General features: G+C 40.8%; 1 protein-coding gene across 7 annotated transcripts in view; it reads right to left on the reverse strand.

Annotated features, from left to right (window-relative positions):
• The window catches only part of LOC128705515 (uncharacterized), a 246038-nt gene that overhangs the window by 154122 nt on the left and 74391 nt on the right, over window positions 1-17525 (reverse strand). The window lies entirely within an intron of this gene.

Raw genomic sequence — 17525 nt, forward strand, 5'->3', positions numbered from 1 at the left:
TGCTGGTTACAGAATTGTCAATTACTGTTAAACTCACTGTCAATCTTATCTCTATTGACAAAACTTGCCGTTATCAGACACCCACTCTCCTCTGGCACTCCAATGAATCAAGGTTTTGCTGAATTAGGTTAGCATGCTTGAAGTTGTGGCTTTGTGGGGAAATGGAAGTCTGGTTAACGTGGTTTGAACAATATTTATGATGGTAGTGGCAGCATTTTGTCAGGAAAAATTAAAAAAATTTCTCTTGACCCAGATGTTAATCATATGAACAACTCTGTGGAGCCTTGGTGACTTTAACAAAGGTCTTCTGCTGACTTACTAGTCACTCTTGTGAAAAAAACTGACCACTACATAATAAGATGTGATATATGCAAGTTTCCTCCACATTCAAATAATCACATTTTGTGTCCTAGAAGTGATATTAAAGCTGACACTTGAAAGAGTAAACTCTTATTAACAGGAAAACAACAACAAAATAGCCATTTCATTATGAGACAAATAAGACAAAATAAGACAAATAAGACAAAATATACAAGGTATGATGTAGCACGTAATGAAAGTAGTTTATTAGATTATGTATTGGTGGATAAAAGGTTGATGGGTAGGCTCCAGGATGTACATGTTTATAGAGGGGCAACTGATATATCGGATCATTATTTAGTTGTAGCTACAGTTAGAGTAAGAGGTAGATGGAAAAAGAGGAAGGTGGCAACAACAAGTAAGAGGGAGGTGAAAGTGTATAAACTAAGGGAGGAGGAAGTTCGGGTGAGATATAAGCGACTATTGGCAGAAAGGTGGGCTAGTGCAAAGATGAGTAGTGGGGGGGTTGAAGAGGGTTGGAATAATTTAAAAAATGCAGTATTAGAATGTGGGGCAGAAGTTTGTGGTTATAGGAGGGTGGGGGCAGGAGGAAAGAGGAGTGATTGGTGGAATGATGAAGTAAAGGGTGTGATAAAAGAGAAAAAGGTAGCTTATGAGAGGTTTTTAAAAAGCAGAAGTGTTATAAGAAGAGCAGAGTATATGGAGAGTAAAAGAAAGGTAAAGAGAGTGGTGAGAGAGTGCAAAAGGAGAGCAGATGATAGAGTGCGAGAGGCACTGTCAAGAAATTTTAATGAAAATAAGAAAAAATTTTGGAGCGAGTTAAACAAGTTAAGAAAGCCTAGGGAAAGTATGGATTTGTCAGTTAAAAACAGAGTAGGGGAGTTAGTAGATGGGGAGATGGAGGTATTAGGTAGATGGCGAGAATATTTTAAGGAACTTTAAAATGTTAAGGAAGAAACAGAGGCAGTAATTTCATGCACTGGTCAGGAAGGTATACCATCTTTTAGGAGTGAAGAAGAGCAGAATGTAAGTGTGGGGGAGGTACATGAGGCATTACGTAAAATGAAAGGGGGTAAAGCAGCTGGAACTGATGGGATCATGACAGAAATGTTAAAAGCAGGGGGGGATATAGTGTTGGAGTGGTTGGTACTTTTGTTTAATAAATGTATGAAAGAGGGGAAGGTACCTAGGGATTGGCGGAGAGCACGTATAGTCCCTTTATATAAAGGGAAAGGGGACAAAAGAGACTAAAAATTATAGAGGAATAAGTTTACTGAGTATACCAGGAAAAGTGTACGGTGGGGTTATAATTGAAAGAATTAGAGGTAAGACAGAATGTAGGATTGCGGATGAGCAAGGAGGTTTCGGAGTGGGTAGGGTATGTGTAGATCAAGTGTTTACATTGAAGCATATATGTGAACAGTATTTAGATAAAGGTAGGGAAGTTTTTATTGCATTTATGGATTTAGAAAAGGCATATGATAGAGTGGATAGAGGAGCAATGTGGCAGATGTTGCAAGTATATGGAAAAGGTGGTAAGTTATTAAATGCTGTAAAGAGCTTTTATGAGGATAGTGAGGCTCAGCTTAGGGTGTGTAGAAGAGAGGGAGACTACTTCCCGGTAAAAGTAGGTCTTAGACAGGGATGTGTAATGTCACAATCGTTGTTTAATATATTTATAGACGGGTTGTAAAGGAAGTAAATGATAGGGTGTTCGGGAGAGGGGTGGGATTAAATTTTGGGGAATCAAATTCAAAATGGGAATTGACACAGTTACTTTTTGCTGATGATACTGTGCTTATGGGAGATTCTAAAGAAAAATTGCAAAGGTTAGTGGGTGAGTTTGGGAATGTGTGTAAAGGTAGAAAGTTGAAAGTGAACATAGAAAAGAGTAAGGTGATGAGGGTGTCAAATGATTTAGATAAAGAAAAATTGGATATCAAATTGGGGAGGAGGAGTATGGAAGAAGTGAATGTTTTCAGATACTTGGGAGTTGACGTGTCGGCGGATGGATTTACGAAGGATGAGGTTAATCATAGAATTGATGAGGGAAAAAAGGCGAGTGGTGCGTTGAGGTATATGTGGAGTCAAAAAACGTTATCTATGGAGGCAAAGAAGGGAATGTATGAAAGTATAGTAGTACCAACACTCTTATATGGGTGTGAAGCTTGGGTGGTAAATGCAGCAGCGAGGAGACGTTTGGAGGCAGTGGAGATGTCCTGTTTAAGGGCAATGTGTGGTGTAAATATTATGCAGAAAATTCGGAGTGTGGAAATTAGGAAAAGGTGTGGAGTTAATAAAAGTACAGTGGACCCCCGCATAACGATCACCTCCGAATGCGACCAATTATGTAAGTGTATTTATGTAAGTGCGTTTGTACGTGTATGTTTGGGGGTCTGAAATGGACTAATCTACTTCACAATATTCCTTATGGGAACAAATTCGGTCAGTACTGGCACCTGAACATACTTCTGGATTGAAAAAATATCATTAACCGGGGGTCCACTGTATTAGAGAGCAGAAGAGGGGTTGTTGAGGTGGTTTGGTCATTTAGAGAGAATGGATCAAAGTAGAATGACATGGAGAGCATATAAATCTATAGGGGAAGGAAGGCGGGGTAGGGGTCGTCCTTGAAAGGGTTGGAGAGAGGGGGTAAAGGAGGTTTTGTGGGCAAGGGGCTTGGACTTCCAGCAAGCGTGTGTGAGCGTGTTAGATAGGAGTGAATGGAGACGAATGGTACTTGGGAACTGACGATCTGTTGGAGTGTGAGCAGGGTAATATTTAGTGAAGGGATTCAGGGAAACCGGCTATTTTCATATAGTCGGACTTGAGTCCTGGAAATGGGAAGTACAATGCCTACACTTTAAAGGAGGAGTTTGGGATATTGGCAGTTTGGAGGGGTATGTTGGGTATCTTTATATGTGTATGCTTCTAAACTGTTGTATTCTGAGCACCTCTGCAGAAACAGTGATAATGTGCGAGTGTGGTGAAAGTGTTGAATGATGATGAAAGTATTTTCTTTTTGGGGATTTTCTTTCTTTTTTTGGGTCACCCTGCCTCGGTGGGAGACGGCCGTTTTGTTAAAAAAAAAAAAAAAAAAAAAAAAAAAAAGACTGCTTGAGCTATATGGGACCTCACTGTTGAATGGAGGGAAGGAGGGAGCTATGGGGGTGGAGGAGCTATGGAGGGAAGGGAGATGTGAAAGGAGGGTTGCAGAGGGAGGGAAGGAGGGAGTGAAGCTGTGGAGGGCAAGAGCTGCAAAGGGAGAGGTTAGTGCAAGAGTAAAATTTATATCAAAGTTGGTGCAACAGGTTAGTTTCCATTAACCCTTTCAGGGTCAGCAGGCCCTCTCCTAAATTTGTTCCCAGGGTCGGAAATTTTTGAAAAAAAAATTCTTATGAAATGATAGAGAATTTTTTCCCGATCATAATGACACCAAAATTATGAAATTTGATGGAAAACTTACGGAATTATGCTCTCGCAAAGTTAGCGGTCTTGACGATGTTTACGCATCGGCGATTTTGCCCACTTTGAGCCCTATTTTCAGCCAATTTCAATGTACCAGTCGACAAAAATCATAACTATTTCGCTAGAACTCCATTTTTTCTATCGAATGAGTACAAAAAACTGCCCATTTACCCATTTCAACTATCCAATAAAGTGGTCAGAAATTAGCAATTTTGCCAATTTCACACAAATTTCAAAAGATGCCAAGACAGACATTCCTGGCACTAAAATAACATTTTCTCTGTTCATTAGTCATGTCCCAAGGCCTCTCTTACATTTCTTTTGCTTTCCACTTTAAATTTTTATTCTCACAAAAAAAATAGAAGATTTACTGTTATGCAGACTACTGCATTAGTGTAGAAATGGTATAAATAATATCAGCGCACTTGTGAAAGAATATTAGACTCACCAGTTGACGAGTATTGGACGCATGGCATGATTTGCTTACTTTTAAACTTTGGCAAAAATCGAACATTTCTGCTACTTTGAGCTCAATTTCAAGGTACTTTTCATTGTGAAACTAATTAAAATCATCTCAATTTCTGTAATATGTCTTCCATTCTATAAAATGAGAACAGGAAAACTAGAATGCAACCATAAATGGCATACAAAAATACACTGCAAATTCGCTGTTTTACAGCAATAAGATGGTCGGAGTTTTTTTTTCTCATTATGCACTGTGTGTTGCAAGATTTTTTATACTGTGCACACTGACCACATAGACCCATTCTTTCATATGTAGGCCTATCAGCTTTCTCTCACTAGATTTGAAGGCACTAGAATTTGTGTATACTAGCACAGCACCAACCCTGGCATGCAAGCCGTACCAGTACGGCACCAACACTGAAAGGGTTAAAAAGTGGACATGTTTGCATCAAAAGTGGAACTTTTAACAAGAGGTCAGAGTGTGTAGAGCTGGTGTAGATATAAGTGAATCCTACATGCCCACCTGTAGACAGGACAAATTATTAATATATAGTGGATTGGCAGTGTAACCTGCTTTGAAATCATTAAAGAATGAATACATGGAAGTTTCTGAATTCCTTGGTATTGTATTTGTGGATACCTGACTAATGAAAAAATCCACAGTAGTACTATTGAAGACAGGACCAGGGTATGATGGAGTCCTAGAGTATTGCAGTAAGTGGGCCAGCCACTGTATCTAATAATACACACCTCACTGCCTACTTCACAAATGTGTGGATAACAACAAATACTGCTGTGAAGAGAAGGATGGAGGGAGGGAATGAGAGAGGAAGCAGTCAATGACAGTTGTGATGATGTTGACTGGTGCCTGGAGGTGTGGTGAGTGTGTTTTAAGTGCTGTGTACAGTAGTGGTGTTTTAAAGCAGTGATATAGTGAGTGGTGATGCCATCAACAGGGTCTTTGCTGCATACATCATTATTTCAGTTAACACTACATTGTCATCCTAAGTATACATCATAATTTTCATGAGACACATGAAATGTGTTGTGGTGTGCTGTCGGGTGAAATTCACAGGGGTTCCACATATATGGGTACATATATGGGGACATAGGTAGTAGGTTGGTAAACAGCAACCGCCCAGGGAGGTACTACCATCCTGCCACATGAGTGTACAACAAAAGCCTGTAATTGTTTTACACGATGGTAGCATTGCTGGTGTCTTTTTTTTTCTGTGTCACACATGCAAGATTTCAGGTACGTCCTGCTACTTCTACTTACACTTAGGTCACACTACACATACATGAACAAGCATATACACGTATATACACACCCCTATGGGTTTTCTACTATTTTCTTTCTAGTTCTTGTCCTTCTTTATTTCCTCTTACCTCCACGGGGAAGTGAAACAGAATTCTTCCTCCGTAAGCCATGCGTGTTGTAAAAGGCGACTAAAATGCCAGGGGCAAGGGGCTAGTAACCTCTTCTCCTGTATATATTATTAAATGTAAATGGAGAAACATTAGTTTTTCCTTTTGGGCCACCCTGCCTCGGTAAGATAAGGCTGGCGTGTTGAAAGAAAGAAAGATATATGGGAAATAGTAGGTAGTAGGTTGGTAGACAGCAACCACCCAGGGAGGTACTACCGTCCTGCCAAGTGAGTGTAAAATGAAAGCCTGTAATTGTTTTACATGATGGAAGGATTGCTTATGACTTTTGTCTGTCTCATAAATATGCAAGATTACAGGTATGTCTTGCTACTTCTACTTACACTTAGGTCACACTACACATACATGTACACGTTTATATATACACACTCATCGGAGTTTTCTTTCATTTTATCTTAATAGTTCTTGTTTCTTATTACGTTTCCTTTTATATCCATGGGGAAGTGGAATAAGAATCTTTCCTCCGTAAGCCATGCACATTGTAAAAGTCAACTAAAATGCCAGGAACAATGGGCTATTAACCCCTTTTCCTGTAATAATTACTAAAAAGAATAATAAGAAGAAAATTTTCAAAGTGGGATGTCTGAATGTGCGTGGATGTTGTGCGAATGATAAGAAAGAGATGATTGTGGATGTTATGAATGAGAAGAAGCCGGATGTCCTGGCTTTAAGTGAAACAAAGCTGAAGGGGGTGGGAGTTTCAGTGGAGAGGAATAAATGGGTTAGGTCAGGGGTTTCAAATAGAATTAGAGCTAAAGAAGGAGCAGCAATAATGTTGAAGGATAAGCTATGGCAGGAAAAGAGGGACTATAAATGTATTAATTCAAGGATTATGTGGAGAAAAATAAAAGTTGGATGTGAAAAGTGGGTTATAGTAAGCATATATGCACCTGGAGAAGAGAGAAGTGTAGAGGAGAGAGAGAGAGATTTTGGGAAATGTAGAGTGAATGCATGGGGAGTTTTGAACCAAGTGTGACAGTACTTGTGGTTGGGGATTTCAATGCTAAAGTGAGCAAAAATGTTGTGGAGGGAGTATTAGGTAAATTTGGAGTGCCAGGGGTAAATGAAAATGGGGAGCCTTTAATTGAGTTATGTGTAGAAAGAGGTTTGGTAATAAGCAATACATATTTTATGAAAAAAGAGGATAAATATACAAGGTATGATATAGCACGTAATGAAAGTAGTTTGTTAGATAATGTATTGGTGGATAAAAGGTTGATGGGAAGGCTCCAGGATGTACACGTTTATAGAGGGGCAACTGATATATCAGATGGGAAAAAGAGGAAAATGGCAACAAGTAAGAGGGAGGTGAAAGTGTATAAACTAAGGGAGGAGGAAGTTCGGGTGAGATATAAGCAACTACTGGCAGAAAGGTGGGCTAGTGCAAGTATGAGTAGGGGGGGGGGGGTTGAAGAGGGTTGGAATAGTTTTAAAAATGCAGTATTAGAATGTGGGGTAGAAGTTTGTGGTTAGAGGAGGGTAGGTGCAGGAGGAAAGAAGAGTGATTGGTGGAATGATGAAGTAAAGGGCGTGATAAAAGAGAAAAAGTTAGCTTACGAGAGGTTTTTGCAAAGCAGAAGTGTTATAAGAAGAGTAGAGTATATGGAGACTAAAAGAAAGGTGAAGAGAGTGGTGAGAGAGTGCAAAAGGAGAGCAGATGATAAAGTGGGAGGCACTGTCAAGAAATTTTAATGAAAATAAGAAAAAATTTTGGAGTTAAACAAGTTAAGAAAGCCTAGGGAACAAATGGATTTGTCAGTTAAAAACAGAATAGAAGAGTTAGTAGATGGGGAGATGGAGGTATTAGGTAGATGGCGAGAATACTTTGAGGAACTTTTAAATGTCGATGAAGAAAGGGAAGCGGTAATCTCATGCACTGGCCAGGGAGGTATACCATCTTTTTGGAGTGAAGAAGAGCAGGATGTAAGTGTGGGGGAGGCGTGTGAGGCATTATGTAGAATGAAAGGGGGTAAAACAGCTGGAACTGAGGGGATCATGACAGAAATGTTAAAAGCACAGGGGGATATAGTGTTGGAGTGGTTGGTATTTTTGTTTAATAAATGTATGAAAGAGGGGAAGGTACCTAAGGATTGGCAGAGAGCATGTACAGTTCCTTTATATAAAGGGAAGTGGGACAAAAGAGATTGTAAAAATTATAGAGGAATAAGTTTACTGAGTATACCCGGTAGGGTTATTATTGAAAGAATTAGAGATAAGACAGAAAGATTGGATGATAAAAGTGGTTTTAGAGTGGGTAGAGGATGTGTAGATCAAGTGTTTACAATGAAGCATATATGTGAACAGTATTTAGATAAAGGTAGGGAAGTTTTTATTGCATTTATGGATTTAGAAAAGGCATATGATAGAGTGGATAGGGAAGCAATGTGGCAGATGTTGCAAGTATATGGAATAGGTGGTAAGTTACTAAATGCTGTAAAGAGTTTTAATGAGGACAGTGAGGATCAGGTTAGGGTGTGTAGAAGAGAGGGAGACTACTTCCCGGTAAAAGTAGGTCTTAGACAGGGATGTGTAATGTCACCATGGTTGTTTAATATATTTATAGATGGGGTTGTAAAAGAAGTAAATGCTAGGGTGTTTGGGAGAGGGGTGGGATTAAATTATGGGGAATCAAATACAAAATGGGAATTGACACAGTTGCTTTTTGCTGATGATACTGTGCTTATGGGTGATTCTAAAGGAAAATTGCAAAGGTTAGTGGATGAATTTGGGAGTGTGTGTAAAGGTAGAAAGTTGAAAGTGAACATAGAAAAGAGGTGATGAGGGTATCAAATGATTTAGATAAAGAAAAATTGGATATCAAATTGGGGAGGAGGAGTATGGAAGAAGTAAATATTTTCAGATATTTGGAAGTTGATGTATCAGCGGATGGATTTATGAAGGATGAGGTTAATCATAGAATTGATGAGGAAAAAAGGTGAGTGGTGCATTGAGATATATGTGGAGACAAAGAACATTTTCTATGGTGGCAAAGAAGGGAATGTGTGAAAGTATAGTGGTACCATCACACTTAATGGGTGTGAAGCTTGGGTTGTAAATGCTGCAGCGAGGAGGCGGTGGAGATGTCCTGTCTAAGGGCAATGTGTGGTGTAAATATTATGCAGAAAATTCGGAGTGTGGAAATTAGGAGAAGGTGTGGAGTTAATAAAAGTATTAGTCAGAGGGCTGAAGAGGGGTTGTTGAGGTGGTTTGGTCATTTAGAGAGAAGGGATCAAAGTAGAATAACATGGAGAGTGTATAAATCTGTAGGGGAAGGAAAGCGGGGTAGGGGTCGTCCTCGAAAGGGTTGGAGGGAAGGGGTAAAGGAGGTTTTGTGGGCGAGGGGCTTGGACTTACAGCAAGCGTGTGTGAGCGTGTTAGATAGAAGTGAATGGAGACGAATGGTATTTGGGACCTGACGAGCTGTTGGAGTGTGAGCAGGGTAATATTTAGTAAAGGGATTCAGAGAAACTGGTTATTTTATATAACCAGACTTGAGTCCTGGAAATGGGAAGTACAATGCCTGCACTTTAAAGGAGGGGTTTGGGATATTGGCAGTTTGGAGGGATATGTTGTGTATCTTTATACATATATACTTCTAAACTGTTGTGTTCTGGGCACCTCTGCAAAAACAGTGATTATGTGTGAGTGAGGTGAAAGTGTTGAATGATGATTAAAGTATTTTCTTTTTGGGGATTTCCTTTCTTTTTGGGTCACCCTGCCTCTGTGGGAGATGGCCAACTTGTTAAAAAAAAAATCTCAATTTACCTAGAGGGTAATGTTAATGTTGTTAATGTTGCAGTTTAAAAACTGTGGTGTAAAGCACCCTTCTGGCAAGACAGTGATGGAGTGAATGATGGTGAAAGCTTTTCTTTTTCGGGCCACCCTGCCTTGGTGGGAATCGGCCAGTGTGATAATAAAAAAAATAATAAAAAATAATTTCAAGATATTTGGGAGTGGACGTGTCAGCGGATGGGTCTATGAAAGATGAGGTGAATCATAGAATTGATGAGGGAAAAAGAGTGAGTGGTGCACTTAGGAGTCTGTGGAGACAGAGAACTTTGTCCTTGGAGGCAAAGAGGGGAATGTATGAGAGTATAGTTTTACCAACGCTCTTATATGGGTGTGAAGCATGGGTGATGAATGTTGCAGCGAGGAGAAGGCTGGAGGCAGTGGAGATGTCATGTCTGAGGGCAATGTGTGGTGTGAATATAATGCAGAGAATTCGTAGTTTGGAAGTTAGGAGGAGGTGCGGGATTACCAAAACTGTTGTCCAGAGGGCTGAGGAAGGGTTGTTGAGGTGGTTCGGACATGTAAAGAGAATGGAGCGAAACAGAATAACTTCAAGAGTGTATCAGTCTGTAGTGGAAGGAAGGCGGGGTAGGGGTCGGCCTAGGAAGGGTTGGAGGGAGGGGGTAAAGGAGGTTGTGTGTGCGAGGGGCTTGGACTTCCAGCAGGCATGCGTGAGCGTGTTTGATAGGAGTGAATGGAGACAAATGGTTTTTAATACTTGACGTGCTGTTGGAGTGTGAGCAAAGTAACATTTATGAAGGGATTCAGGGAAACCGGCAGGCCGGACTTGAGTCCTGGAGATGGGAAGTACAGTGCCTGCACTCTGAAGGAGGGGTGTTAATGTTGCAGTTTAAAAACTGTAGTGTAAAGCACCCTTCTGGCAAGACAGTGATGGAGTGAATGATGGTGAAAGTTTTTCTTTTTCGGGCCACCCTGCCTTGGTGGGAATCGGCCAGTGTGATAATAAAAAAAAAATAAAAAATAATTTCAAGAATCAGAATCCAATAATAGTTGACAGAAAGGGCCTGAATAAGCTTATATAGTCAGAGTTGTGGAGACAGTGAACTACACTGTTACCTTTCAGACAAGTCTCAAACTTCACTAGTGGGTAGGTTCCTGTACATGCTATTTGCCAGGAGATATACACCAACATAATTAAACAAGCACCAAGGAGCTGTATGCCTTTGACTGACCAAATAAAAAATGACTAAAGTCTACCAATGATGAAACATTTAGCTGGAGAAAAAACTGCAAATTTAATGGTGCTGTGGCAATTCTTGACCCCCCCCACCCCCAGGAAAGAGACAGATTCTGTACTTACACAAACAATTCCCATCAGAAGTACCTTTGTGGAGCAATGTTACAATCATGATGACTTGTGGGCAAATGGGCTCAAATTTGACTTGAGAGATGTATTGATTTGGTGGCAAGCATTCTTTCATACTTTACCAACCTCAAAACCTGTTGGGTGACCAATGAATGATGAAATGAATATTCTTTCATACTTTACTAACCTCAAAACCTGTTGGGTGACCAATGAATGATGAAATGAATAACTGTTTTGAGGCATTATGTAAATGGCTTGAGAATGAATGTGTTTGGTATAAGGCCACCAACAATTCCCTGGTGTTGAAGGCTCTGGTGAAATGACAGATTTGTCCAGGCCGTGTCCAGCAAGAGATGAGCCGTCTTGCTCTGTTCCCTATTCTGTCCAGAAGTTGCAGATGAGATGGGGGGCAGACAATCCAGGAAAGTGGATCATACTCAAGGTATGAGCATACTTGTGCCTTATACAGAATTCTGCAACTTCTACTGTCAAGAAGATGTGAGACACATCTAAGTGCTGTAAGCTTCCTGGCTGCTTTGTTTGCAAGATTTACAGTGTGGTTCTCGTGGTCAGTTCGGAGTCAAATTTCACCCCCAGGATATCAACTTCATCCCCGGGTACTAACACACTCCCATTCATTCATGGTTTACCATTGCTCCAGTATTGCTACCATGGTGCCTAGAGTTCATCATCAACTGTGTTTTCTCAGGAGTAAATGTTACCTAGCATCGTTTTCCTCAGGCTAATATAGCTGTACTTGGCAGCAGCACAGTGCAGATAGATGCAAGTTAAAGGTGATGCTAGTTGGTCTAAACATCTACTCAGCAATCTTGGGCTCACCTTATCTGGGGTCACAGCCTTTTCACGGTCCAGCGATTTAAGAAGATACACTTCATCCTGCCTTATTGTCACCTCTGATAACTCTGAATCAGTTCTTGTGGCTACATAAGAATGTTCCCTTGCTGGATCAGGAACTTCTGTCTTGGCAGCACAGTGTTCGGCAAAGTGGTCAGCTTTCCTCTTACTACTAGTAGAGTCCCATCCTGCTGATTTAGAGATGGAATAATTTCATCACGTGAATAACCTTGTCAGTCCTTGACCAAGGACCACCAGGTTCTGAAGCCCACTACCTAATGCCTGCTTTCTCGTCAGCCTCCCATCTAGAGATGGCCAACTTTTAGACTACTTCCATTTGCCAACAGGCTTGCCTGTGCAGGTTCTTGCTGTAGATAGCGAGATGCGTTTTATAATTTCTCCAACCTTTGTACTTAGCAGTAGCAGCCTCTCAACAATGAGAGCCAAACCAAGGCTGATCTGGAGGCTTCGTCACATACTGCTGGTGACACACTTTTATTTTTTTGTAGGAGATTAAGGATATGTTTAGTGAAGGCATTCACTTAGTTATCTCCTCCCCCCCCCCTCCTTCTCTCTCTATCTCTCCCTCTCTCTCTCCCACTTCTCTCACTCTCCCCTTCTTACACTCTTTCTCTCTCTCACACACACTCCATCTTCCTAGTTTGCTTTGATTTCTTCCATCTCTGTTCTTTCTTAAACTTTCTTTCTTGCTCCTCTATTATCCTTATCTTCATTTCCTCCAGCATATTTACCAAGACCTCAATTCAAGGTTCCCCTTTAATTCCATTTGTTCCCCCCCCCCCCAAGTCCTTTAAGTGCCTATGATATACGTATATGATACTGCAACCTTCCTGCCTACCTGGAGGGTGTTCCAGGGGTCAATGACCAGACCTCACTGTGGATCAGAGCCTGATCAACCAGGCTGTTACTGCCAGATCCATGCAATCCAACACACAAACCACAGCCCAGCTGGTCAGGTACTGACCAGCCGGGTCCAATAGTAATTCCCCTTATGTATACTGGGAGGCAGTTGAACAGTCTTGGACCCTGGACATTTATTGTATTATCTCTTTTGAGTACTCATGACACCCCTGCTTTTCACTGGGGGATGTATCTTTCTCGCCTGCATTCCAAGGAGTACAAGTCAAAAGACTTTATATGGTTCCAGTAATTGAGGTGTATGACTGTACTAATACATGCAGTAAAAGTTCTCCATATATTCTTGATGTCTGCAATTTTGCCTGCCTTGAAAGGGGCTGTTAGGGTACAGCAGTATTCTAGCCTAGTGAGAACAACTGACTTAAAGATGATCATCACTGGCTTGGAATTCTTTGTTTTGAGGTTCTCATTATCCACCCCATCATTTTCCTAGCAGATGTGGTAGATACACTGTGATCTCTGAAAATGAGATCCTCTGATATTACTACTCCCAGGTCACATTAGTTTCCCGCTCTACTGGGTGGTTAGAATTTGATTTATCCTCTGATCTTCTATACTCCTCAAAGAACATCAGATTCTTTTCTGTGGCCCAATGGAGACTTAGTTTATATCCACTTAAAAATTCAGTGTCCTCAATGGATGACACTGGCATGCAAATTCTAGTAACGACAGCAAGGGAAGACTGTGCTGTGGTTTCCTCATCCTATGTCAGATATGAGGATGAGGAAAAAGATGGGAGTACTTTACTTTGCAGAATAGGGCTTTCACTGTTGCAGCCTCTAACTTAATTCTGTTTACTATTGCTCTGTGTTCTCTTGGTGAGAAAGTTAAAGATCCATCTACTCACCTTTCCCATTATTCCTACAGCCTGCATTTTGTGTTCTGTTACACCATGATCACACTTGTCAAATGTTTTTACAAAGTCTGTGTATACTACATCTGCAGTTTGTTAGTCCTCCAATGCATCTATAGTGGTCTAGTAATGGTGAGAGGCAGAAGCAACTTGCTCGAAACCCATACTGTCCTGGATTGCACAACTGTTGTTACCTTGCTTCTTAGAACACCTTCAAGAATTTTTATGATGAGAAACATTAGTTCTATTGGTCTATAATTCTTTGCTATTGCTGTGCTGTGACCTTTGTAAAGTGAGGTTATATCCACTGTTTTTAGTTACTGGGATGACCCATGTCTAGACTCCGTCTCCACAGAATACTTGAAGGCATGCAAAAGAGGGTTCTTGCAATTCTTGATGAACACACAATTCCACGAGTCTAGGCCTGAGGCAGAGTAGAAGGGCATGTCGTTAATTGCTTTTTCGAAGTCCAGTGGTGATCGAGTTGTCAAATTCTAGAGATACTGAAAAAATTTTGAGTCTCAGTCATAAAATATTCCTTCAGATTGTTGACTCTTAGTCGGATTAATGGCTCACTAACCCTTTCAGGGTCCAGAGGCCAAATTTCAAAGTGTGCACCATGGTCCAAGAATTTTCAAAATAAGTTTATTTTTTTCTTATGAAATGGTGGAGAACTTTTTTTGAAGATAATAAAACAAAAAGTACGAAATTTGGTGGAAAATTGATGAAATTATGCTCTCGCAAATTTTGATGTGTCGGCGATATTTACGCATCAGCGATTTTGCCGACTTTGATTCTCATTTTAGGCCAATTACATTATTCCAGTCGACCAAATTCTTAGCTATTTCACTAGTATTACTTCTATTCTATCGATTGAGCACAAGAAATTGCCAAGTCAACTGTTTCAGCAACAAAATAAAGTGACCAGAAATTGGTAATTTGGCCAATTTAATGCAAAGTTCAAAATATTCCAATTTCAAAATAGGGTCCAGAATAAACAATGCAGGCATTCCTGGCACTAAACTAACATTTCCTCTGTTCATTAGTTATGTTTTCAGGCTTTACTAATGAATTCCATTTTGATTTTTTTATTCACATAATGAATTTTTATTCAAACCAAAAAATAGAAGATTTGCTGTTATGCAATACTGTAATAATTGTATAAATAATATCACCACATTTGTGAATGTATATTAGACCCACCAGCTGTCATGTATTAGACTTGTCAGGTCATTTGTTTACTCTTTCACATCAGCAAAAATTTAACGTTTCCGCTACTTTGAGCTCAGTTTCAAGTCATTTCCAGTGCTAAAACCAATCAAAATGATCTCTATTTCTGTATAATATCTTCCATTCTATCAAATGAGACCAAGAAATTGCAAATACAACTATAAAAAACACATGAAAAACACTGCAAAATCGCTGTTTTAATCGAAAATTACGGTCTCAGTTTTTTTCTCTCATTATGCACTGTGTGCTGCAGGATTTGTTTTATGTGGTGCACACATACCACATAGATGTATTCTCTCATATCTAGGCCCAAATTTACTGCTCACAGCTTATCAGAGTGAGCTGAGCTCATGGCCTAGATCTACGGTTTGGACCCTGAACGTAAAGCCGTAGATCTACAGCACGGACCCTGAAAAGGCTAAAAGCCAAGTCATACTGAGACTTCAGTATCTCACTTATTTCTTTGCTGTTAATGGTGCAAGTCTCATCTCATTTAAATTATTTGTGGCATTTAGTAATTCTGAGCAAATGAGAAACTCTGTCACATACATGTCAACCTTCCCCTCCCCCCCTTTGTTGTCTGTTCTTTCTGTTGCATCCGAAAAAGTTGTACACTGGGATCCATATTTCGTTATCAAAGTGATCATTTGTGTCGGTCTCTGTAAAAGCTACAGACACTGCATTTGACTCTGTGAGGAGTCCACTCATGAAAGGTATTGTGTTGTTGGTCGACAGCTTTAGACCCCTGTATATTTGCAAATACAAATGTTGTCATATTGATGGTATGCAGGGGGGGGGGGGTTATTTGCTGGCATTAATATCTGTTGTTCTGGAGTGGAGGCCACTGACTATGTCTCCACTCCAACAAGGCTCCAATGTGATGCAGTATTTCTGTCATTTCCTGCCAATTTGTTGTTCTTCCTGGCACCAAAAAAATCTTCCTATTGAATGACTGTAACTACCATGATTTGTTTCCTAAGGTTTGTGGGATTTGTACTTTCCAGTCCCTTTTAAATGGTGTGCAAGGCAGTTTGTGTTGTAGCACTGCTTTCATGATTTGATGTATAACACATTTCAGGGTGAAAAAAATTTACAGAAAAAAGTGACATATTCCTTTGGTCATGAGGTCATGCCACTTTTTTGGATGGTCAAAGTTGTATATCCCATTTGTTTTTCCAGATATTCCATGACTACAGATACTCCAAACATAGAATCTGCACAATTTTTCCTGGTGGCTAAGATTTGTGGGATCCCTACTGGTGCAGTTTTTGGATCCAAACCCACATTATCTTCAGCACTCATACCAGCATCAGCACCATCACCAGCTATTTCTAGAAATGTACCAATACCATCCCCTGAAGCACCATCTGCACTTTTGACACCAGCTGAAATGCAATTTTGCATTTCATCTTGTACTCCTATATCTGCACCTGTGGGAAAATCTTTTTCCTACACTGTTTCTTTCCCATCAGCTGTGGATGAGTTTGCTGTATTACCATCTGTCTAATCGCCTACTCCTGGTACGTTCCCATTAGTGCTATTTGCTTTGAAGTGAACCAGTGTTAGGGTACAATATACCTTTACCTTTGATGAGTTCCGAGATGGACTGGTATATATCACTGATGAATTGAGTTTTTTTTTACTAATGGAGCCTGGTCAGGATCATCTGTTGCTGACCTGGCCAACAAGACTGTTGCTGCTGGTGACCCAATGGCAGACATATCCATCACAGCCTGGTTGACCTAGCAACTGATGAAGATACTTGCCCAGTTCCTTCTTGAAGACTTCTAAACACAGCCTAGCATGTTTTGATATTTTCTGGCAAGATATTGAATAATCTGCAGCCATGGATGTTGATACAATGATCCGTCATTGTGTCCACAGTGCCCCTGCTTTTCACTGGGATTGTTTTGCACTTCTTCCCATCTCTCTCACTCTAGTATGTTATGGCAGTGTGCAGATTTGAGACAAGGCCCTTAAGTACTTTCCAGGAATATATTACCATGAATCTCACACTTTCACTCCAGCAGTAATTTAACCCTCTGTGTTGGTCGTATATATACGTCTTACGAGCCACCGTTTTTGACATATATACAGTGAACCCCCGCATACCATTGGCATCACATAACGTTAAATCCGCACAGCGATACATTTTATCACCAAAATTTTGCCTCGCATAGCGCTAAAAAACTCGCTCAACGCTATTCGTCCGAGACGCGTCTACGTGAGACCTGAGCCAGCCTCATATGTTCCGCCGGTTGCAATGTTTACAAGCCAGCCTCCGCGGTAACATCCAAGCATACAATCGGAGCATTTCGTATTATTACAGCGTTTTTGGTGATTTTATCTGCAAAATAAGTGACCATGGGCCCCAAGAAAGCTTCTAATGCCAACCCTGTGGTAAAAAGGGTGAGAAATATTATCGAAATACTGTGGTACTATGGTCAACTGCTGATGCTGCTGCTGCTGTAGCACTGTCAGCTGCTGCTGCTGCTGTAGCACCATCAGCTGCTGCTGCTGCTGCTGTACCACTGTCAGCTGCTGCTGCTGCTGTGGTACTGTCTGCTGCTGCTGTAGCACCATCTGCTGCTGTTGCACTGTCAACTGCTGCTGCTGCTGCTGTAGCACTGTCAGCTGCTGCTGTAGCACCGTCAGCTGCTGCTGCTGCTGTAGCACCGTCAGCTGCTGCTGCTGCTGTAGCACCGTCAGCTGCTGCTGTACCACCATCAGCTGCTGCTGCTGCTGCTGCTGTAGTACCATCTGCTGCTGCTGTAGCACCATCTGCTGCTGCTGTAGCACTGACAGCTGCTGCTGCTGTAGCACCATCTGCTG

Source organism: Cherax quadricarinatus, chromosome 3, assembly GCF_038502225.1.
Source record: "Cherax quadricarinatus isolate ZL_2023a chromosome 3, ASM3850222v1, whole genome shotgun sequence".
Taxonomy (NCBI): domain Eukaryota; kingdom Metazoa; phylum Arthropoda; class Malacostraca; order Decapoda; family Parastacidae; genus Cherax; species Cherax quadricarinatus.